Raw genomic sequence first — 23,311 nt, forward strand, 5'->3', positions numbered from 1 at the left:
CATATTGCAGTGTCAGAGGTATCAGGTTGAGAGGAGACAATTGATTGAAAATCTCAGTAACCTAAAAATCTGGATCTTGTTGATTTGTTGCGACAGGAATCGGGGAGTACAAGTTATCAGGCCTTATTTCAGTTTTTAAAAGAAGGGAAACTGTTTGAAAGGGTTTGAGGAATTTTTTTTTTTGAGCGTCGTTCCAGACCATACTCCATACCAGTTGGTGGCGGTAATGCACCTTTCAGTTGTTTGCCAACCGCCAATACAAATATAAGGAAGAAGAAGAAGAAGCAGCAGCGACTCTGATCACGTGACTCTGTTCCGTGCATGGGAGACGAGCCGGACATTTCGGGATCGAGCGAGTAAAACTTTATTTAAATCTTAAATGTAATCTCATGGAGTCAGATTTTAAAATTCAGTGAAAATAGCAACAGACTCAGACATGTAGACCAAACTACGTGTCGGATCAACAGAACTCGAGAACACGGAAATATTTTTTGTAACTGTGTCGCTGTGCTCCACTGTGCTGTTTGTCGGAGCCTTCGTGTTTGTCTCTGCAGGTGAGATTTAACTGTTATAAACTAAAATATATCTGCCTGATAAAGAGAAACAGCGTATGAGCCTGTATTACATGACAACAATATTTCACTAAGAGCTGGAGTCGGTGTAGACATTCCTGTCACAGCAGTTATGCTGTCTGTGACATCCCTGAGTTTAAAAGCCTTGCTTTCTAAAAGGGTCTCTGGAGAAATATTACTTGCACAGCTGTTGTGATGGGTCGAGAGAGAAGAGCAGCCAGTCTCATATACGAAAGCATCAGTCCTAGCCTGACTGTGATTCTCTACAGCTGGGGCGTCAGACACAAAAAGGGCCAAAACTCAAAGCACTCTGTGTCATAGGCTAAAGAGGATAAACATTTATTGAACAGAAATATTCATTGAAACAGACAGGATGCAATATTATTCCAAAATAAATGAACTTAAACTCAAATACCTTAAAATCCTGCAAACAAAATCAAAATATATAAAGAAATTGTGCTTTTTTAGTAAACATTAAAATAATAACAAGTCAAAACATTCCATTTTCTTCTTCTCATTTGCCATTTGCTGGGTGCTTGGCATATTTCCTTGCAACAATTTTGTTTGTATTTTTAGGTTCTGTGTTGCAGAGATTCTCAGAATGAGATTTACCTGTTAGAAACCTCACAGTTTGGGGTGCGAATTGGTAACAAGTAAACCAGACTGACTCACATGTCTTCTCTAATAATTATTTTCATATTGATTCAGTTTGTCTGTCTGCAAAGGAGAAATGAGTCTGGGTGGAATCAATGTGGATTAAACGTGTGTTGGCTGTAATCCAGCTGTGACAGAGACAAAGAAGTGTAATGTGTGTGTCAGTGTGATGTGTTGTAGTGTCAGGAGTCAGTATACAGCTACAAAGCTTTTTGTTCAGTGTATACAAACAGCTGTAGCTCCATAAAGGCAGCATGCAGAGACTCACAGTGTCTGAACCGTTTTAACTTGCTGTTGCTTGAAAGGTGATTCACAGGGAATATTATAACAATTTAAAAATAACGGCAAGCTGCGACTATAAAGTGTGTTTCAGTATGTGAGGCTCGTTCACTTGGTTAGTAGTTCAACAAACAGTTATAAAATAAAATACTCTGAGCAAACACTGATATATTTGTTGTCATAGGTGTAGATGTTTCCAGCTGTTCTGTAGCAAACATACAAATGTTTGGGGTCCAGCAGTCCTACACACCAGTACCTTTGGTAAACTTGGTCTGTGGCTCAGGAGGTAGAAGCGGTTATCTTTTAAAAGTTAGTGTTATTCCAGGCTCCATGCCAAAGTATCTTTGGGCAAGATGCTAAAAACAAGAGTTGCTCCTGATATGTTAATAGGAGTGTGAATGTTGGATAGAAAGCACATAGACAGAAAAAAGTGATTGGATGTGTTTTTTATTGTGTTGGACATGGTGGATATTTTAGAATATGGTGACCAATTTGTAAATTGAAATAGCTAATGGGATTTTTCAAATGATTGACTCCAGGGGGACAAACACAAAGAGTTTGGTGATTTCTATCCATGTTTGAAATATTTTATACTCTCAGTCAAACGTTAAAGAAAAAAAATATTGTGTTTAAATTAAATCTTTCTGAGGATAATTGTACTTTGACCTTTAACCTCTCTGCTCTGTGTTGTTTCCTCTTTCAGACCAGAAAAACATCACAACTGAGTCTGGACAGGACGTCACTCTGACATGTCGAGCTCCAAACAACAACATCAGAGATGTAGAGTGGACGAGAGCTGAATACGGAGCTAATTATGTCTTTTTGTACCGGGATGGGCGTTTTGATCCAGCCAACCAGCATCCATCTTTTAAGAATCAGGTGGATCTGCAGGACAGACAGATGAAGGATGGAGACGTGTCTTTGATTCTAACGGTGCATTCACACCGAACGCGATAGAGGCGAGCAAAAACGCCCCAAACGCCCCTAATGTGACGCGTGCACATTCGCACCTCAACGCGTGTCCAGGGAAAACCCATCGCGCCTCAAAATTGTATCTTACCACGCGCGTGGATCGGAAATGTGGGAGGACGTTGTGCCAGATGTGTTGTGCTGCAGATGTCCTCTGAATAAACACATTATCTTGTTAGCGGAAAGGTATTTGTACATCAGTGGGAAAATAGCGGGACAGTAGGCGGGCTTGCTAGCTTTTGCACGGTTTCATCGGGTCAGTCTGGAAATTAAAAAGCAGAATGAATGAACTTACCAGGTTGCCCAATCTCCTCACTAATGTGCCTCCAGGTCCGTTTTATTCCTGTCTCGGTAGAAGTAGCAACTAGCATCATTTAGCTCTGGATGATTAGCCACGGCACTGATGAGCTTTTCCTCCATACTGAGTGACGAATGAAGGGTTTTGGCTGGATCTGCCCCTTTGACCTAGTTACAGCCAAAGCACCAGGCTCCGGATTGGTTGTCACGGCGCGATTTGACGCCGGAGTTCAGATTTTCCTACTCGAGCGTGTGCACAAAATGCAACACACAATCTGACACGCGTGGTTTCCTTCGCGAGTCACACGCGCCCCATGCGGTACACTGACGCGCGTTTCACGGGTTTTGGCGTTTTCGCGACGCAAATCTGCTTCCGCATTTTCGCCAGATGCGCAAGCGCGTGTCATCGCGCTCTTTCCATTGACTTTACATGTGAACCTGACGCTCTGGCTGCCAAACAACAACATCAGAGTTGTAAAGTGGAACAGAGCTGACCTGAGAGATGAATATGTCCTTGTGTACCAGGATGATCAGTTATTTTCCAGATCACCAGCATCCATCTTTTAAGAACTGGGTGGATCTGCAGGACAGACAGATGAAGGATGGAGACGTGTCTTTGATTCTGAGGGATGTGAGGACTGCTGCTGATGGAACATATCAGTGTCGTGTTTTTATAGAAGGAGCACGAACATGGAAACTTGTCAGCATCATTAACCTGAATGTTTCTCCAGGTAAGTCAGTCAGAGTCAGAGTTCAGACACTGCTTCACCATTGTTTGACACAGTGACGTCACAAATATGAGCGCTTACTCTGCTGCCATTTTTAAAAATAAGATTGTGGCTGCAGTTTTTGTCAGATGTCCTTTTTTAAATCAAAGCACAGAAAATTCCACCAGCAGGTAAATCTTCACACTGTATTTTTTACTTCACCTCCTGCACATGTAGTCTGTTCTGTTCTTCACTCATCACCTACCTGATAGCTGACACCTCACACCTGTTTCTCACCTGCAGGTCACACAGGAGGACACACAGAGGATGGATCTGTTTGGCTGATAGTTGGCCTGAGTGTTTCTGCTGTGCTTCTTGTTATTGCCGTTCTTGGTTTTCTGATCTACAGAAAAAAGCATCAGCCTTCAAAAGAGCATCCTGCTGATCAACACAGCAAACAGCCTCTTCAGACTTAAAACTGCATGGACTTGTAACTATTTCATTCACCACAACAGCCCATTATCAAACAGAAACTGACAGTTCAGTTCTGTACAGTGAAAGCTTTAAATGTTACCCTGATACATAACTAGCCAACATAAGGCTTTCTGATTAAAGGTTAAAAGCAAAGTTGTCACTAAGTAAATAGTTTATAGTCTGAGCTTGGAAAGAAAAGAAAAGTATCTGGACTTCTTTAAGTTTCTTGAAGACGTTTCACCTCTCATCCAAGAACGTTCAGTTCTAAAGAGAAAATGGTGACGAGACACCCCGTCCCATTTTCTTTCCAAGCTCCTTAGACTAGGTTGACCTGAGTGACTGAGAAGCTTTTTCAAGTATTAACTTAGTGCCTTTGCCAACACCTTAGGGGGAAATAATGGTAATATGACTGATCCATATGTGCACGAAGATTAGACACTTTTTGTGTTAGCAATGTTCCCTGGCTTTAATTCAAAATCTGTTTGTTGTGAGCACCTACACATTAAACAACTCAAACATTATAAATGGCTTCAAGCTCACATTGAGGCCTTTGTATATTTTTTTGTATATATTGAATATTTTATACTTTAAAACTACCTGTTTATTTAAGGGACATAAACAATACATTACAATTGTACCTAATAACATGACAGGTGATAAATTAACCTAGGACCTGGAGTCCACATGGATCTCACATTTTGGGTTGTCTAGACCATAATACTAAATTTTGCTCTACAAGGGCCTGATATCCTCTTCTTGGGTGAGAAGACTTGTTACTTTGGCCTTAATGTGGATTATTTTGTGGTGTTTGGTGCAGTTTTCATGTTTTGTGGGGTTGTTGGACATTTAAGTTATCCTACGATGATTCGTTTGAATTTTCACGGGCTATAAATGTATAAAGTACAGATTTGTGTAGCTACAGTGAGAGTGAGTGTTGGTGTGGACATCCAACTACCTGCAGAGTCTGCAGAGAATTTACTTTACAGTGACCCAACTGTGCAGCCAGGCAGTGCACTTCAAAGAAGCCCAACAGGAAGGACTGTGTCTGCAGCAGATTCTAATCCCTGGCTTTGTAGCTACATACAGATATAAGCTGAATGATGTCAACTTCTTCATGCTCTGCTTCTCTTCAGGTTTTCTGTGTCAATAAAGGTTTTCATGTAAATGTTCTGAATGTTCTGTTATTTCACTGTTTTTAATGTGCACAAGTGAACGTGTGTTTCCATCGTCCTCAGGCTGAAATCTCTGATGTAACAATGAGTTCAGATCATTGTGATATTTACAGGAACTCTGGGCCTCATTTCTGTGTGTAAAACACTGAAAACTACAGAGACAAATTCAAAGAGCACAGTGTAGAACAGCTGACTGCAGACTGCCACTACACTACCCCACTGTAACATGTGAACATCTGCAGCTGCTGCTTGTTCTTTTTTTGCTTTTTTAAATTTTTGCCTGTCCTGTCCAGCAATCAGTATTATTGTCTGAAGGCCAAGAAAAATACCCAACAGATTTATTTTCCCAAGTAGACTATTACTCCTTTTGCTGTGCTTGTCCACTTGATAGACATATTTTATTATACCTTTATTATTGTTTTGTTTTTTTAATTTGATTTATTTTTATGTCATTTCAACTCTTGACAAGCAGAATGGGCAGGAAAGAGGAAGAGAGACAGGTTGGAAAGACAGTTAACAGAAGGAGAGGGGAAGAAAATAGTGGAGAAGAGGGATGGAGAGAAAAGACACTGAAAATCACCTGCTGAGAGAAAAAAAACAAGCAAAAAGAAGACAACACAAAAGAGAAACCACAGTAACAACTGACATAAGCATAAGTAACAGTAAATACTGAGTGGTACTGAGCAGCAGAGAGTACTAATAATGCTGATGATATGTTTAGAGGAAGGAGCCAACCAAGACGGTGTATTTTTTTGAATACCTGTTTGTACGCTAGTGTGGGTCTGAGCACACTTATGTTCATAAGATTTCTCCAAGTGTCTAATGGTGGGTATGGGGAGCCCTGCCCCCCCAGGTTGTGAAGCAGGCATGGAGGAGACCCGGACCCTAGACATCCAGAAGCCCAACAGAGATAGGGGGCAGGCCTCACCAAACAGCCGCCAGGCACCTGTGGTTGGGAGCACCATGAAGGAAGGAACGAGGGAAATAGGTCTCAGATGTTCTGAGAGAGGTGGAATCTAAGAACTAACCTGACACACAGGCTGTATCCCAATTCAGGGTCTGCAGCCTTTAAGGCCGCATATTAAGGCCCATTACATCATAGCTACGGCGACAAAGGCTATCCCAATTCAAAGGCTGCTCGAAATGCGGCCATAATTTCTCCGGATTCGAAGGATGGGTCGGTGTACTTCATGGCCCACCATATCCCAGACTTCATAGCGCAGAGGTGGGTGTGGATAATTTTGCCGGAAAAAAACGGCTGAAGCGGAGCGGACTTTAACATGTGTTTGAAAGAGCTGACGGTTCACTCGTTAACCTGAAAGAAAGATGCTTTAATCACAGGAGTCACACATGTGTCCACTGTACCATCTGGAACTCTTCTTGTTTAGCACTCGTAATAACACAAACACTAAATCCTCCTTCTCTTGTGCTGTTTTGTAGCAGTGTGTACACCTGAGACTGTCACCTGTCTGTCTGTCCTGCACTCTCTCTCTGTTTCTTTCTCTCTGATTGTGGAATAAAAGTATGAACATGTATTTATAAGTTACACTTGTGTTTGAATCCTGCAGCTTATCACACATTTGGTTTCCATGTGTGAAAACCAGTGTTGGTCAAGTTGGTCAACTTGAAAAAAGTAATCAGTAACTAATTACTGATTACTTCCCCCCAAATGTAATCCCGTTACTTTACTGATTACTTGTTTTCAAAAGCAATTAATTACTTAGTTACTTAGTTGTTTTTTAAAAACACGATTTACAACCTGAATAGGTGATAAGGCAATATATCTTTCAGCCCAATTCTACTTTTTCTGCTTAATTCATCATACAAAATGTAATCAAATGGAAAAGCCTCTTTTTAAAACTTGTTTTATTAGTTTTAATCTCTTTAATTTAAACATTATTTTCTGCACATTCCAGCACATAAAATAAAATATTGTTTTGTGTTTACACTCACTCTTTCAAATAGATGCTAGTAAAACACAGCAGAACATAAATAAAATCAAAGACGAGCGGACCTGTTGCTCTACTTTCACCTATAAAGCAGGAGCTCGGATGTTTGGGGGAGGGGGGTTCACTGCAAAAAGAAGTTTTCTTCCCACGCACAACGGACACTAATGTTTTTGTCACTTTTTATGGAATCAAACTCAAAATAAGGTCAGTACTTCCACGCTTTAAACGCTGCATGCTACACTCTGTCCCGCAGTCGATATATTATCCATTGTTGATCTGCACACAGCTGTTGTCAGGAAAGTCGCACTCGCTTAAGTCACTGTCATGAGACATTCTCGCAAAAAAATCACAGTTTTAGTAATGTAGTAATGCAGCGTGCTTACAGGAAAGTAATGGTAATCTAATTACCGATTTTGCAATAGTAATCCCTTACTTTACTCATTACTTGAAAAAAGTAATCAGATTACAGCAACGCATTACAAGTAACACATTACTGGCCGCATCGGTGCCAGCAACTGTTTTTTTGCAGATGCCACGATGCCGCCCTGGGCAACCACCCATATCACCCATATCAAAAAGCGCTACTGCTCCAGGATCCAGGCACCAGCACCCCCAGAGGGGTAATCGGCCCCCGTTCCTGCACGCCCACAAGCTCAGATGCCAACCAGACTGCCAGATCTTCCTCCTGGGCCCCCCGCCCCAGACGGTGAACAGTGAACTTGGGTGTCCGCCCAATCCTTTGTGCTGTTGATGTATGTTGTTCTTTGTGCATTTAAAACAGGGGAGGGGCATTGTAATAACGATCCTCTGCCAAATAACAGCTGGTGTTAGCACATCACCTCCTGGGAACTGTCAGTGTCTACATGAATTTAAAATGGAGAGGTGGGCACCTGCACCAGAGGTGAGGCTGAATGAACAGAGTTATGAAAAGAATCTACTTTATCCTCACATTTAGATTTATGTATTTAGAATCTTACTGTATGATTTTTGTATAGCCTGCTTAAGATGAAGTAAGTGTGTGTCAGTATGACGTCGTGAAAAACTGCTTAGCTAGGCCTAACGATGTTTCACTAAGTTATCTGCTAACTGTTAGGGTGTGGAAGGATGAAACTTCCAAAGATGACCAGTGCCAGGAGCTTCCTGGGAAAAGATAGTGGGAGTTGCTCTCTGCCCAGCCAAAGCTTGTGGGACAGAAACCTTTTGTAACCAAAAGATACACAGTTGTGTGTGTGGAGGAGTTTTAAAGAGGAGCTGAGACGTCCCAAGGGCAGAGCTGGCATGCCTGTGAACTGTGATGTTTGATGTGTGTGTTGGCTCTCCTGCGTAGTAATACATACCTTGATCACAGCTCTTTCTATGTTGCAGACTTTATTTACAAAATTCCACAACAACAGACACTGGCTGCTGTTCACTGTGCCCACCCCCAAGGCCATATATGTATGTGTCATGAGAGTGTAAGTAATGTGAGTGTAGCGCCTCTACTCAGGACCAGTACAATTTCACTTCCAATAGAGACCCTAGACATCTAACTAGGTTCAGAAGGAGGTTTATGGCCTTTTTTGTCTGATTAGAAAGAGCAGAACATACTGCACAGTTAGTGCTGTGCGATACTGCATATTTTGGTATCGATCCGATACCAATTAAATACGGGCCAGTATCGCTGATACCAATACCGATACCGATACTTTTCAATAAATAAGGTGGATGCGTCATTGAATTGCTAAATCCAATTAATTTTCATGACCTTAAGTGTTTTTTGTGTTTCCATTTTTATTATTAAATAGTTAAAACTCAGGACATGATCAAGAGAAAAAATTTATTTATAATTAAATTAAAAATGCCTTATTATTGTGGCGGCTCGTGGTCTGTGATGTCACTGCAGGTGAGATGGACTCACCTTCACGGCATCTACAATCATGCCTCTCCGGCTTAAAACCTCTGCGCTGCTTGTGCTTTTGTTGCTTTTGGTGTTGATGTATATGGCTGGCAGGAGAGCTGCAGCCGTTGAATGTACTGTCACAGCACCCGTGTGATTACTGTAAGGGTGAACAGCGCGCGGCTCGGGGTGAGCCGGAGGCTGGCACGCCAGCCAAGCTGGAGACGGAGGTCGAGGTGTGCGGGGGTCGTGCCACGCCCTAGGGTGCCGTGCTGTCCGCTTCGGCCTTCGGCACGCTGCATGGTGTGTGCCGGCCATCTGCCCAGCTGCCTGTGAGCCCTGGCTCACTACTATACCTGCTGCCGCTGCTGTAGCAAGCAGCGGCGGCTCCGGGGCTTCCACTGGAGGCGCGGGCGAACGCCAGAGTGGACACTTCCCCGTCGCTGGGTCGGGGCATGGGGCGCTGATGGTCCGGGCCGATTCCCTCGCCTGCTCGTCGAGTGGGGATTAGGTTCAGCCGGATGACTCCCCGGCCTGAAGCGGGCGATGGGGGTATGTGGCGGGGCGTGTTCTGCGATGCCGCTCCAGGTGTGGTGGTGATGTGTACGGCTGGCAGCGGGAGAGCTGCAGCCATTGAATGTACTGTTACAGCAACCGTGTGATTATTATAAGAATAAATGATGCTGCGAAGCATGAAAATGGCATCGGATCTGGCGATCTTTTTTGGGGGGTTTTAAATCCTAAGTGCACGCAAACCAGTAAACAAATTAAAACAAATACTGTTGATAAACTATAATAGAAAAAATACAATTAAAATTCTCATCAACAAAAACAACTGGTAAAAATATGATTAATATGTAAACAACATAAAAAAACCCAAAGTGTCTAAGTCACATGACGTGACAGCGCAACACCGAAACATAAGAGTGGGGAAGAGGGAGCAAAGTGTGCCTGCTCTTTGCTGACACAGGAGCAGGGAGTCCAGCAACCTGGCTGTTTCGTCTTTGCCGAAAGCACAGCATTGTAAATGAGCAGAACTCAAAGTAAAGAATCGATCTCACCAGGCTAGAATTGATCCGATACCGATGCCGACTTGGTATCGATACTATTGATATTTGGATCGATCTGCCCACCACTACTGAACAGGAAGCCAAGGTCATAACCAGAGGTGGGTCGAGTATCCAAAAAATGTACTCAAGTAAGAGTATCATTACTTTAAAATATTATTACTCAAGTAAAAGTAAAAAGTAGTCAACAAAAAAGTTACTCGAGTAAGAGTAAAAAAGTACTTGGTGAAAAGGCTACTCAAGTACTGAGTAAATAGCGAGTAACTGTTTGAAATGTCCGATTTATTTTATAAATAAATGCTATCAGACAATCAAAAATAAATATACAAATTTTAGTATTTTCAAAAGGAATATGTGTAAAAAGATCCACAAAATAAGGCACAACAATTCTAATTTCAAGATTTCAGTTTGTCACAACGTAAAGTTTCAAGCAAAACCTACAGTAAATATATTCGCATTTACAGCAGCCTAAGAGAAAACATTAGAACGAGGCAACTTCAACATAACAGACTACAGCTGATGCGCTAGAATGTCATACTAGGGGTGGTTCTTTTAAATACAAGGAGGGATTAAGTAAATCAGAAACAAATGACACAGAGATGCAACAGGTATAATCAGGAAAAGTTTATTCCCAAGGCGGACAGCGGGAATTAAAAAAAAAAACAAAACAAAACATCTGTGCTAAAATTCCACAGGAATAGGCATTCTAACAAAACTTATTTTGTATACTAAAATACCCTGAAGTATAGACAGTGGATTAACACAATGTAATATGTAAAAATGTAAAAACTACACTCACAAATAAACACTGAAATCAGAGTAAAACTAATTATAAAAGACATATACAAATTCCCACTATGTGGATGTACATATGTGTATGGCTCACTTTACCATAAATTGTTTATTCAGTCAGTGAAATGGTGCTTCAGCTTCAGCAGCAGTTGGCTCTCAAGGTTCTTGCTGTGAAGCTGTGACCGTTTGGCAGTGAACAGGAGTCCTGCTTGACTAAAAAGTCTCTCACAGGCTGCAGATGCAGGAACAGCTGTATTGACTTTGATCGACAGCTTCTTGATCTGAGGAAAGCCATGCAATACATCCACGCCTCCAGTGATTGGACAGTGAAAGGTATCTCTCCAGCTCCTCTGCTTCTGGCTTTCCTGACCCCATGGATCCATCATCTTCGTCGGTTAGGCTGCTGTTTGTGCTGGTCTCATCCAGCTCTGTGTCGAGGTGATGTCTGAAGAAGTGGAGACCTGTGGAAAGATGTAAGGTTTTCAAAAGAATTAGGTCTGGTCATTATAGTGCTGTATACACTTCCAAGCTGCAGATGTTTGTTTGGAGGAAGCCTCCAAAAGATGGCATACCTTTCACGTTTGAACAATATAATATTTATATTGTACGAACGTGATAATTATGTATATTGCAATAACGTGATATTATATTGTTCAAACATGAAAGGTATATTGTACAAACATTAAAAGTATATTGTAAGAACAATAAACCTTTCATGTTATAACGTGACATAGCTCTATTTTTCTTTTGCCCCGGTGGCAGCTCTACGCTTCCGTATCCGAGGCTTTTCAATGTGGCCTCACAAAATTATCACGACTACAACAACCATGAAGAGTTGGATGGACATTGCTGCTCAGTCACAGCTGCCTGGTCAATGTTTTTCATTAGTAATTTAGCAAAGTTGATGGTGTGTGTCTGTGTGAGTGAAAAACAGAGAGGGAGAGCGAGGGACAGATTTTGTATGATAAGCTTCATGTTATGGGCGCACAGTTTGAGCACTCAGGTCGCATCAGAGCATCAGGCCGTATAGTGTGAGACCTGCATCGTGACCTATGAACCTCTGCGATTTAATTGTACAGTTTGAGCAGGAGCGGAATAACGTGACTGAAAAAAACTCGCACAGTGTTTGCCCAGCTTAATGCAGACTGTTTAAACTAAACAAGCTGCTGTTTCACATAATAAACCCTGTCAGTATTGCCTTCTGTTTAACAGTTAAAGCAGTAGAGACGAGCTGTTTGCATGTGCGTGGAACTCTAGCGTCATTAACCAGGCTAGCTGTTAGCTTATAGCTCACGCTAGCTAACCAGCGAGCAGTTAAAAGGGCAGCTGAAGCTGCACAAAATACCCACAAACTTATCTCACTACAACGTAGCGCCGGAAATATGACTCGCAGCTCGGGCTCGACACAGCTGCTGTAACATAAGACTGGCATCCAGCTAACCACAGCTAAAAAGATATTTAGAGAAAACTTACCGTTTCCTCAGTTGTTTCACGCTGAAAAGTTGGTTTGTTTTGGCTCTCCCTGAAGACACCGACACTGCAGACATAGCTGTTCTTTTGTGCTGCTTTTGAGCGAAACATTCTTTGTATGTGAGGCCAAAGGTGTTCAGCCTCTTCAGCTCTAGCGTAGACTCTGCCATCATATTTCTTCTTTCCGTGTGTCGCTACTTTGAAACGCTTGGGCCGCTCCGCCGGCCACGGGTTCAAACTGGTCATGTGACTGTATGGCCACGTCTCATTGGTAAAAAAGTTACCGGAAACTCCACTAGCGGCATGTTATCTAATGTGTCTATTTTTTTTTTTAAAGTAACGAGTCGAATTTTGCAAATGTAGCGGAGTAAAAGTACCGTTTCTTCTTCATAAATGTACTCAAGTAAAAGTATAAAGTATCGTGCAAAAAAGGTACTTAAAAAGTACATTTTTTTTCAAAAACTTACTCAAGTAAATGTAACGGAGTAAATGTAGCTCGTTACTACCCACCTCTGGTCATAACATAGGCTCACTGAGAAAGAAAGAATGTGGATGTTTAGGTTTTATGACTTTGGAGGGGGGCTGAAGCTAAAATGAGAGAAACGGTCAGAAATCCCGAGATCTGGCGGACACCCACCTGTCCACATCTCCCGTCTGGACGTTTGGTCGAAGTGTTGTATGGAATAATGAGAATTGTATGGAATAAAGAGATTGTTGATTGAGCATTCATACACCGAGTGTTGTTCATCCTTCAGCCCAAAGATGAAAGAATTGGGATATTTAACACCATTCTAATATAAACAGAACCAGCGCTTCTATTTGAATACCTCCCCGATTGGGATATTGCTTCGGGGGGGTGGGGTGGCTAACAGCTATTAGCAGCTAGGGCCTAATAAAAGAGTAGCTTATTAGCATTTGTATGTAAAATGGCCTGTATTTGTATAACGCTTTACTAGTCAAAAGCGCTTTACACATTCAGTCATCCACCCATTCACACACAGGTGATGACAAGCTACATTGTAGGCACAGCCACCCTGAAGCACACTAACAGAGGCAAGGCTGCCGGACATTGGTTCCACTACCTTCTGGCCACCACCAGTAGGTAAGCAACGGGTGAAGTGTCTTGCTCAAGGACACAACAACTGAGACTGTCCGAGCCGGGGCTTGAACCGGCAACCTTCCGATTACAAGGCGAACTCTCAACTCTTGAGCCACGATCGCCCCACATAAAACAATCTGCTCTCATTAACCGGGTTGCAGGATTGCATGCCAAGATACTTTTCCATGCGCTCCGACACACACTTGACTGCCATCAGAGAGGGAAGATCTCACAGGAAGAGACAGGTAATGCTTGCTGCGCACTAGACGCAAGGTAATCACAGCACAAGACTACGTAACAGCACCCCCTTGTGACAATAACAGGCTATAGCCTTAGATAACAATAAGGGATTTTGTTACAGGAGTGAGTTACATGAGTGTCTAAGTTGTGGAATAAAACTGAGGCACAGGTGGCCAGGGGGAGACAGAGGAGGTATGCCTCCCCTGCACCTCAGTCATGTACCTGTACATCAAGGCCCTACATGTGTGGTGGTATGATGGGCACAGGGCCAATGCCCTCCAGACAGGGGCACACAGCAGTAGCACCACGAGTCCCACAGAGCATGGAGGGACCCCACCAAAGAGACAAATTACACCCACCCCAACATTCAGTCAACTCCCAGACTACTTAAGACAACAGACACCCAGGTTGAGTTCATCCTCCACCTCTGTTATCCCCTCCATGAATTGCTTAAGGATCACATTTGCCAGCATGCAGGCCTCCCCCTTTAACACCCCAGGCTGGAGCCACCTTGTAGCTGCGTCATGTGGCTTCCGGGCCCACATGAATGTGGGCCGTCATCCAGCTGGCCCAGAACCGGCAGTGATGAGGTTCCAGGGAGAGACCTAGGCGATCCAGAACAGCCCGGCAGACATCATCGAACACCCCTCGCGGGGCTGGCAGTAGCCTCAGAGCCACTATCTGGGCCTCCCCCGACAACGGCTGCGGTGCCCACTTTGCCCCAGGTCACTGGCTAAACTCTGCAATGGCCTGGAAAGCCTCCATAAACATCTGCAGGTTACTGCCCTCCTCCATTTGGTGTATAGTCACTGCCAGTGGAGAGGGAAGTTGTGTCGTGGCGGATCTGATGAGCTACTGCAGGACCTGCGTCTGCTGCTCTGCCTGGTACTGCAGCTTGTCCAGCTGATGGCTCTGGGCCTCCATCTCCTCTCTGTGCATGGCTGCACGCTCAGCTAGCATCTAGGCCAACATCGGAATTGGCTGTGCAGGTGGCGAGGCCTGAGGGTCGGATATTGCCAACTGAGTTTCAGCACCAATGTGAAATGATTGGACACCATGCAGCCTCAGGTGACAGTTTATGTCTATATGCACAACAGCGTTCATGGTCACGTTGACATCAGGGCAGTCAGCTTTCCAGCTGCTTCCCTCCATACTCCTCTCCCCTCTCAGCTCCCAGCATGACCAAAAAGGGGAGAACATGATTACTGAGTGGAACCAGAGACCAGAACCCTGCCACAGAAGGATCTGGAAAGGATGACCTGTGCAGCCTCCTCTGTCCTCCAGATGCGTTTCTAATGCATCCTTACATGTGACCTACTGACTCTGAGAGAAATGAGAGAAGCATCATTGATGATCTGCTTGTATCTATGTTAATGTTTAAACTCAAAAAGTCTCCTTCTTGGCGTGGTGTCGTGGCAACCCCGATGAGCTACTGCAGCACCTGCTTCTGCTGCTCTGCTTGGTACTGCAACTTATCCAGCTGATCATTCTGGGCCTATATAAATCTATATGTAAACCATGCGTAAATCATAGTGTTCCAGTCAGTCATCAGTGTGTCTCTGCACAGCTGTAATTAAAATGTGTTCAGAGGGCCTCAGTGTCTGAATGGTCCCAGTTCAGCTCCATAACAGCAGCGTCCCTGGTTTGATTCCTGTGTTTCAGCTCATATCTGCCTCTCTCACTGAGGGGGACGTAACTACATGGACATGGATTTGTTGATCAACCAAACTACAGATCACTGAGAACAGAGTGAAGTGTTAAAAAATAAAGGTACTACATTATGTTTATAATTATGTTTTTATTCTTTTCTTTACACATAGAAAAAAGTGAGCCCCTACCTCTGTGTTTGAAGCAATAGAAAAGATAGTGCTCAGAGGAAGAGGGCGGGCTTTACTTGGTGTCAGTGAGAGAAATGAAAAAAAGCTCAAATGAGTGAGAAGGACGATGAAGGAAACATCTGTGCTGTGTCTGCTCTGTAAGTAGAATCTCTGTGTTTGTTTGAATTCTTGTACTTTGACTGTCTGCTCTCCTGATAACTGATGATGGAGGAGAAGACATGAAAAACAAATCAGGCTGAATTCAAGTTCAAAACAGGTAGAATCTCTTTCCTCATACAGACATATTATTTTATTTTTCTGTGTAAACCCTGCATTGGACTGGTGACCAATGTTCCCTCTAATTTTTCACGTGTCTGAGCGAACACACAAACTTTGGTTTTTGGTTTTGGGGGTTTGGTTTTGTTTTTGCTCACAGGCTTTCGAGGCTTTTTCCTTATAAAACACAGTTTTTACCGTTTCTTCCCGCAGTAAATATAAACAACGATAGTATTCAGGAAGAAACCCAAACATTGCAGATATTTTTATCACAACTCTGGTTTTACGTGGCCTATCAACACAATTTAAAAACTGGCATAAAGTCCACACTTTTTCCCTCAATCGTTCCGTCTGTCCTGCTCACATCTCCAATGGTTGTACACGTTGTCATTAACGTGGCTTCACTCCACATCAGCCACGCCGCTTTGCTAGCTAAAACTCCGGTGTCGGCACATAAGGACGCTGTCATAGCCTGTCAACGACGTTGATTGGCTGCGTATACGAATGTGAATCGCATCATTGGCTGGACTATGGGATAAGGTGGCATCGTTCTAATCCCATATGGGAGCAGCCAGTCACTTACTGACTAACACTGCAAAACAGAATTGTTAAAGTTTTAATTTTAATTTCAATTCAGGTTAGATTTTTTTTTGTGCGCAACGCAGATTTTCTGTGCGCAGAGACCCTGCCAGCAGCGCAGCTTAGAGGGAACATTGCTGGTGACGTGTCATATTTATACTTTATATCTACTAAAGATACTATTTAAATCTTAAATAGTATTTTTAGTCTTTTGTCAAACTGAAACATGTTGCTGGGATCAAATACAAAATGAGCAGATATATCAGACATGAGACGAGTTTGTCAGCTGTTTGTGTGGAGTTGTTCTTTATGTTCACCTCAAATCAACCTGAGTGTCATTTCTCTTTAGTTCTGATCTCACTGCTGAGCTGCACAACAAATCAAGGTCAGTAACCTTCTTCTGTCACAGTTTAAACCTGATAAATGCTCACTGATATGACCTGATTGGGTTCATGTTTCACAATGTAAAGTCTAACAGATCATCAGTTTTCCCCTTTAACCCTCACAGCTCGTCTGACTGTGAGTCCCAGCAGCTCTCAGTTTTTTGAAGGAGACTTTGTGTCTCTGAGCTGTGAGGAGGATGACAGCTCTGCTGGATGGACTCTGAGGAGAAACACAAGCAAAGAACAGAGGACTCAGTGTGGAGATGGGTGGGGAAAACCAGCTGGTTTGACTAATTCTTCCTGTAAAATCGAATACATGTACCCATGGGACAGTGGAGTTTACTGGTGTGAGTCCAGAGAGGGTCCCATCAGTAACATGGTTAACCTGACAGTCACTGGTAAGCTGAGTGTGTGGAGTTAGTGTTGCTGAAGCTGTGTGTAAATGGATGAAATGCTGTAGTTTGTCTCTGTGTTGAGGTGGATCAGTGATCCTGCAGAGTCCTGTCCTCCCTGTGATGGAGGGAGATGACGTCACTCTGCTCTGTAAAACAAAGACCACTCCCTCCAACCTCCCAGCTGCTTTCTATAAAGATGGCTCCCTCATCAGGAAGCAGCCTACAGGTCACATGACCATCCAGCATGTTTCCAGGTCTGATGAAGGCCTCTACAAGTGTGACATCAGCGGTCATGGAGAGTCTCCATCCAGCTGGATCACTGTCACAGGTGACACACTCACCTGTCTGTGTTTCTGCAGCTTTCAACATTCACAATGTGACGACAACTTAATGACTGTGTTTGCTTTATTTTAGACAAACTCACCACCACACCTCCACCCACATCCACACCTCCACCTGTTCTCTCTGTGCTGTCATGTATAGGATCAGTCTTTGTTGTGGTTCTACTGGCGTTACTGGTTTTGCTGGTGAGACGATGTGTTCACAAAAAACCTGAAGGTGAGACTCATTTTTTAAATTTTTCACACACACAGTTCAGATTATTTGCCTTTCTTGTTAAAATTTACAAACAGTTGGAAGAATATTTCAACGTAATGAAACAGCTGAGAATGTATGATTTTATTTAAACCTCTTTGTTCCATGTTTTTTTTTTAATTTTACTGATTATATTTTTTAAAAGTAATTACTCAAAGGTCCTTTCTTGGTTGTTCTTATTCCACCTGTTTCTGTTAGAGATACACTGTCCCAAAGAAACTTTTATTTTTAATTTTAAAAAGTTGGGTTACTTTGTTTCTATCATGAGCTAATATGACGCTGAATGACTGAAATTTAAAAATTGATGGCACAACCCTCCAGGCACTTTTGGTTTTAGATGTTGTAGTTTGAAGCCTTGGTGTTCACATTTTGTCCTCTGCCATATTTACATGGGTTTCAAAATAAATGGCATTTCCCTGACCCTTGACCCAGTCTGCCCTGGCCTAGGGGGAAAGGTGTTAAAAGAAAAAGTCTTGACAGCACCACAGAAAACAGGCTTATTCTCTTAAAACATGGATTATTTACAATCTTTAGGTTATGTGTACAAAAATAATAATCGAGCTGTTCTAGATGCAGAAACCTCATCATACAGCAATACACAACTGAACACACGGCACAGCTTCATCGGAAACAGGAAGTAGGCAGGAAACAGCCAGTCTTGACATATCAGCCGTCTTCATTCACTTTCAACCATTGATCACCTTCAACCTGTAACTCAGATTAACAAAAACACCCCCATGTATGGAGTAAATACTATACACAAAATGATTACCTGCGTCATAACACCATTCAAATAATTCAGACTCAGTTTTAAGATGATGGTTATAATTAATTTTATGTTCATTAAAACATGGTTCCTGACTGTAATCATAGAATGGTTTATATAAAGGTTTGTGAGGACATTACAGAGAGCTTGGAAATATAACAAAATATTTTTCCAGCTTTTTACTGATTTGATGCTGAGTTTAACCCTAAAATCAAAAATGTACGTTTTCTTTGTATTTACAGTTTATTATAATAAATATATTTATAAATGTATTAATGCAGAGTGTGCAATGTTCATATTTTCATTTGAACAAAAACTTCTGTAAGCAACACACCAGATTGTGATCATTTTAATCAGATGTAATCATCTCTTTCACACCTGAAATCACAATATTTAAGTTCATACTCTTCATTTCTTTATCTGGAATGTGAAACCATAGTCAGCTGTAACCATGTGTCTGTGCTTACTGAGTGTTGTTCACTGTGAGCTGGACTGTGTGTTTGTGGTCTGTGGTTAACTGAAGCTAAGAGATCTGCAGTCGTCCAGCATCCTGTGTCTCTTTATAGAAACACGTGTAGGCAGCGAGTGTTCCACCACAGAGCTGCTGGTCGTAAGATGAGGAAGAAAAAGGTAGAGATCATTTCTTAAAGCTGTAAACTCTGGAAACAGATCATATATCTCAATTTATTACAAATAAAATCCTGTTTAATAACAGTTATTATTATTTACAAAAGTACTATTTTTAAAACTTTATTTACTGCAGAATGCTTTATAAATATTGACATTTTAGTTGTATCCAAATTAAATTTGTTATTTTTCATTTTCAATTTTAAATCTAACATTTATGAAGTTAATAATATGGTAGTTTCTGAATCCTGACGTTGAACATTCATCCTATTGATGAAAGCTCAGCTCTGTAGTCACTTCCTCCTGTCTGTTTAATGTATTACAGCAGCAGCCATGTTTTCACTGACTCTAAATTCTACTTATTAAACATTTTTATCACTTTCTATATGGTCAGCTGTCCTGTCTGTACTGATGTCCTTTTGTGTGTGTTTTATTGTACAGGCAGTGATTCAGCTGCTGTTTACTCAGCTGAAGATGTCAGTTATGGACAAATCATCATCAAAGATGAGAAGAAAAAATCAAAGATAAGAGGTACAGCTGCTCTTTTTTGTGTTCATCAAGATTTACTTTTACAGCCAGGATTTGAGGCTTTGGTTTATTTTACAGTGGATATGAAAATCGCACATCTCTATAAATTTATTTAAACGATTTAAATAAAAAAACAAATTAGTCTATTAGGGCAAAAATGTATAAGAACATATAAATGTAATGAAAAAGCACAATAAGCTGGTTGCATTGGTGTGTACACCCCTAAACTAATACTTTGCTGAAGCACTGACTGATTTAATCACAGCATCCAGTCTTCTTGGGTAAACACCTGCCAACAATTAAAGAGACAGTTACAGTGAATCGATCAAGTGTGCTCTGCTAGTAGGACTTTCCTGACAATTACTCAGCATCAAAGGAGTCTAATTGTTGAAAGGCATCAGTTAATTAAGAGAAGTACTTTCACAGGACTGGATGTAGCATGGAGCACAGTGAGGTCATCAAAAAATAGAAAAAATGTGAGAAAACAATGACATTGCAAAGAACTGGATTTTCCTCCAAAACTGATGAAAGGAGAAGGTGGAAATTGTTTAGGGAGGCTGCCAGGACACTTACAGCAACACTGAAGAAACTGCTGAAATTTCTGGCAAGTACTGCTGTGTACAATATGCAATAATCTATTCTCCATATGTTTGAGGGATTGCAAAACAAAAGCTTTAATTCCAAGCCCGGCCAATATTTGCACGTTGGAAATGTGTTGTTATCTGATGAAACCAAGGTTGGACTCCAAAAAGTTACATTTGGTGCAAAAAACAACAACTTTGCTTTAAATTTGCTTTTGTTCAGTTGGTACTGGAGCTGGCGGTCAAGCAGTCTAGATGGAGGCAAATATGAATAGTTTAAACAAGTTTCTTTTATCGAACCACTAGCAGCAGCAATTAGACAGAATTCAGTAATTAAGGGCATAAAATGCAAGAACGTGGAACATAAAATCAGCCTTTATGCGGATGATGTGTTACTCTTTCTCCAAAATTCACAAACCAATATCTCTGGGGTGATTGAACTGATAAACTCTTTTGCAAGAATATCAGATTACTCAATTAACTGGTCAAAATCTACAGTCCTTCCGATTAATTGCTCCTTCCATAATTCCTCTTCTACTCCACTGCAATCGGGAAATATAAAATATTTAGGTATTAATGTTTCTCCCAAGCTTGCAGATCTAACTAAATTAAACCATATCCCACTTTTAAAGAAAGTAGAAGGTGATCTGGCTAGGTGGAAATGTCTACCCATATCACTCATGGGAAGGGTTGCCGCTATAAAAATGATGGTATTACCAAAAATAAATTATTTATTCTCAATGATCCCAACTAAACCGCCATAAGATTGGTTCAGATCTCTAGATTCATATATGTCCAAATTCCTTTGGAAAAATAAGCCCCACGTATAAGCTTAAAAACACTACAAAAGACCAAGGATAAAGGAGGATTAGAACTACCTAACTTTCAGCACTACTTCTTGGCCAACAGGCTTCAGTTTATCTCAGGATGGCAAAAACATACCCTCTTAGATGAACCTTGGCTAGATGTAGAACAAGCACTTTGCAATAATCTAGAGATTTCAGATCTACCGTTTATCAGCTCAAACATCCAACGACATGAATGCTTCAAAAGCGTCAACATCAGCTCTTCTCTGACAGCATGGTGGGAGTTTCTGAAGTTGACAGAGTGTCCATTAATCCCATGCAAACGTACACCTATCTGGAACAACCCTGACATATTACAAAACAATAATATGATAAACTTTTCAGATTGGAATGGTAAAGGAATCAAATATTTAGAACATATACTAGAAGGAACAGAATTTATTTCATTTGACAGACTAGTTACACAATATGGGATCAACAAGAAAAGATTTTAGAATATCAACAAATTAAATCCATAGTAAAAAGAGATTTAAACCGGGTCAAGTTGAACTACAAACACCACCAAGTGTGGTTCAATTTCTTACTCTTAAAACCCCAAATTACTATCCAAAATATACAGAATGCTTTCTAAAACAGATGAATCAATATCACTTCCTATTGCAAAATGGGAAGCGGATTTATCAGTTAACTTAGACCAAAACTTCTGGTCTCAGATTTGCTTAAAAACCTTTCATTTAATTAGAAATCCCAGTCTTCAATTAATTCAATACAAAATACTACATAGAGTGCACTATACAGGTCATCAGATGTTCAAGATGGGCTTTACGTCTACCAACAACTGCTCACACTGCCAAACCAATTCACGGACAATTATATCCACGCTCTTTGGTTCTGTCCACCAGTTCAGAAGTTTTGGCGCGAGATATGTGAAGACTTATCAAAGTGTCTGAAATGTAACATTCCAACTTCTCCTTTAGTATGTTTGTTGGGCAACTTAGATAATGTCACTACGGAAAAGAATATAGCCCATATGGTTTTCACTGCCCTATGCATAGCCAAGAAAACAGTCCTCATGAACTGGAAAATAAAAATAATCTTAATTCTAACCAATATAGAAATTATCTATTAGATTACATTAGTCTTGATACAGCCTCTGCCACCACATCAGATCAATTGCTCTGGGCTCCTTTGATCAGCTCCATCACCTAGTGGGGTGGGGGCCATAGTTTGGTCCCACCTTCACTGTTGTGATTGGTGTGGGGTAGGGACAGGCTTAAGGCGTCGGGGTTCCCCAGGAGCATCTTCCTTGGGGGCTCAACCCGGGGTAGCGGTCATGGCCAATTAGGGGCTCTGTTGGCTCTTAGGTGACGGTTTCCTCGTGGCTGCGTGCAGCGGGGCTAGGGGAGGGTCTGTGCTGACGGACGTGGGTTACTGATCTGGTAGCCTGGCTGCCCCTGGGTGGGTCCGGGATGGGCGTGAGGTTCTGGGGGCGCTCCGTCTCTGGGCTGGGGCCCTGGCCGGGCCTCAGGGGCTTGGGTCCTGGTTGGTGTGTTGCCGAGGTTGTGGGCGGGTGGGTGTATGGGGGCCCGGCCCTGGCGCAGGGTGCCGCCGGTGCATCGAGCCACCTGGGGGGCTCTTCAACTGGTGGGGGAGGTTGTCACATCTTGCAGGAGCTTTCCTCTCTTCAGGAACTCTCTCTGCAGGAGGGGAGATACAGGAGAGGTGGAGGAAGATCTCAGCCTGGGCGTCTATTGTCTTGTGTAGTCTGGAAGATGAGTGGATGATGGGGTGGGTGCAGTTTTCTCTGTGGTGGGGTCAGGTGAATTGTCCCGGGCTCTGTGGGGCCGGGCGGGCGCTGCTGCACTGGGCCCCGGTCCGGATGGGCCTGGGCCCCTTTCCCTGGCGGGTTGCACAGCATGGGGTGCCTACTGGGGTCAGCGGGGAGCTGGCCCCAGGGAGGGGTCACTGCCCTCCTTCCTTCCCTCCCCATCTCCAGCGGCCTCCTCTTCCTGCTCCACCACAATCACCCATACATGCAGGGCCTTGGGGTAGGGGTGTGTCACCAGGGTGCAGAGGAGACATCCCCCCCCTCTGTCCCCTTCTGGCTGCCTCTGCCTCAATTTTATCCCACAACTTAGACATTCACATTACTCACACTCTCATTACACATACATATAGGATCTTGGAGGTGGGCACGCTACACGGATTCCAAACTACCATCAGGGTGTACACCTCACCCCTGGCGTCGTTGCCCACCTCTCAATTTTAAATGCATGTAGACATTGAGGGCTAGCAGGAGGGGCTATAGAAACGGAGAAACGGAAAGACGTCCGACCCAGCCC

General features: G+C 42.5%; 1 long non-coding RNA gene across 1 annotated transcript; it reads left to right on the forward strand.

The window, feature by feature from the left end:
• Positions 1 to 309: 309 nt before the first annotated feature.
• LOC120437676 lies at positions 310 to 5,121 on the forward strand. Its single transcript, XR_005611336.1, has 3 exons — positions 310 to 554; positions 2,209 to 3,502; positions 3,782 to 5,121. It is a non-coding gene; the product is annotated as an uncharacterized LOC120437676 (long non-coding RNA).
• Positions 5,122 to 23,311: the final 18,190 nt, after the last annotated feature.

Source organism: Oreochromis aureus, linkage group 3 (genome assembly GCF_013358895.1).
Source record: "Oreochromis aureus strain Israel breed Guangdong linkage group 3, ZZ_aureus, whole genome shotgun sequence".
Taxonomy (NCBI): domain Eukaryota; kingdom Metazoa; phylum Chordata; class Actinopteri; order Cichliformes; family Cichlidae; genus Oreochromis; species Oreochromis aureus.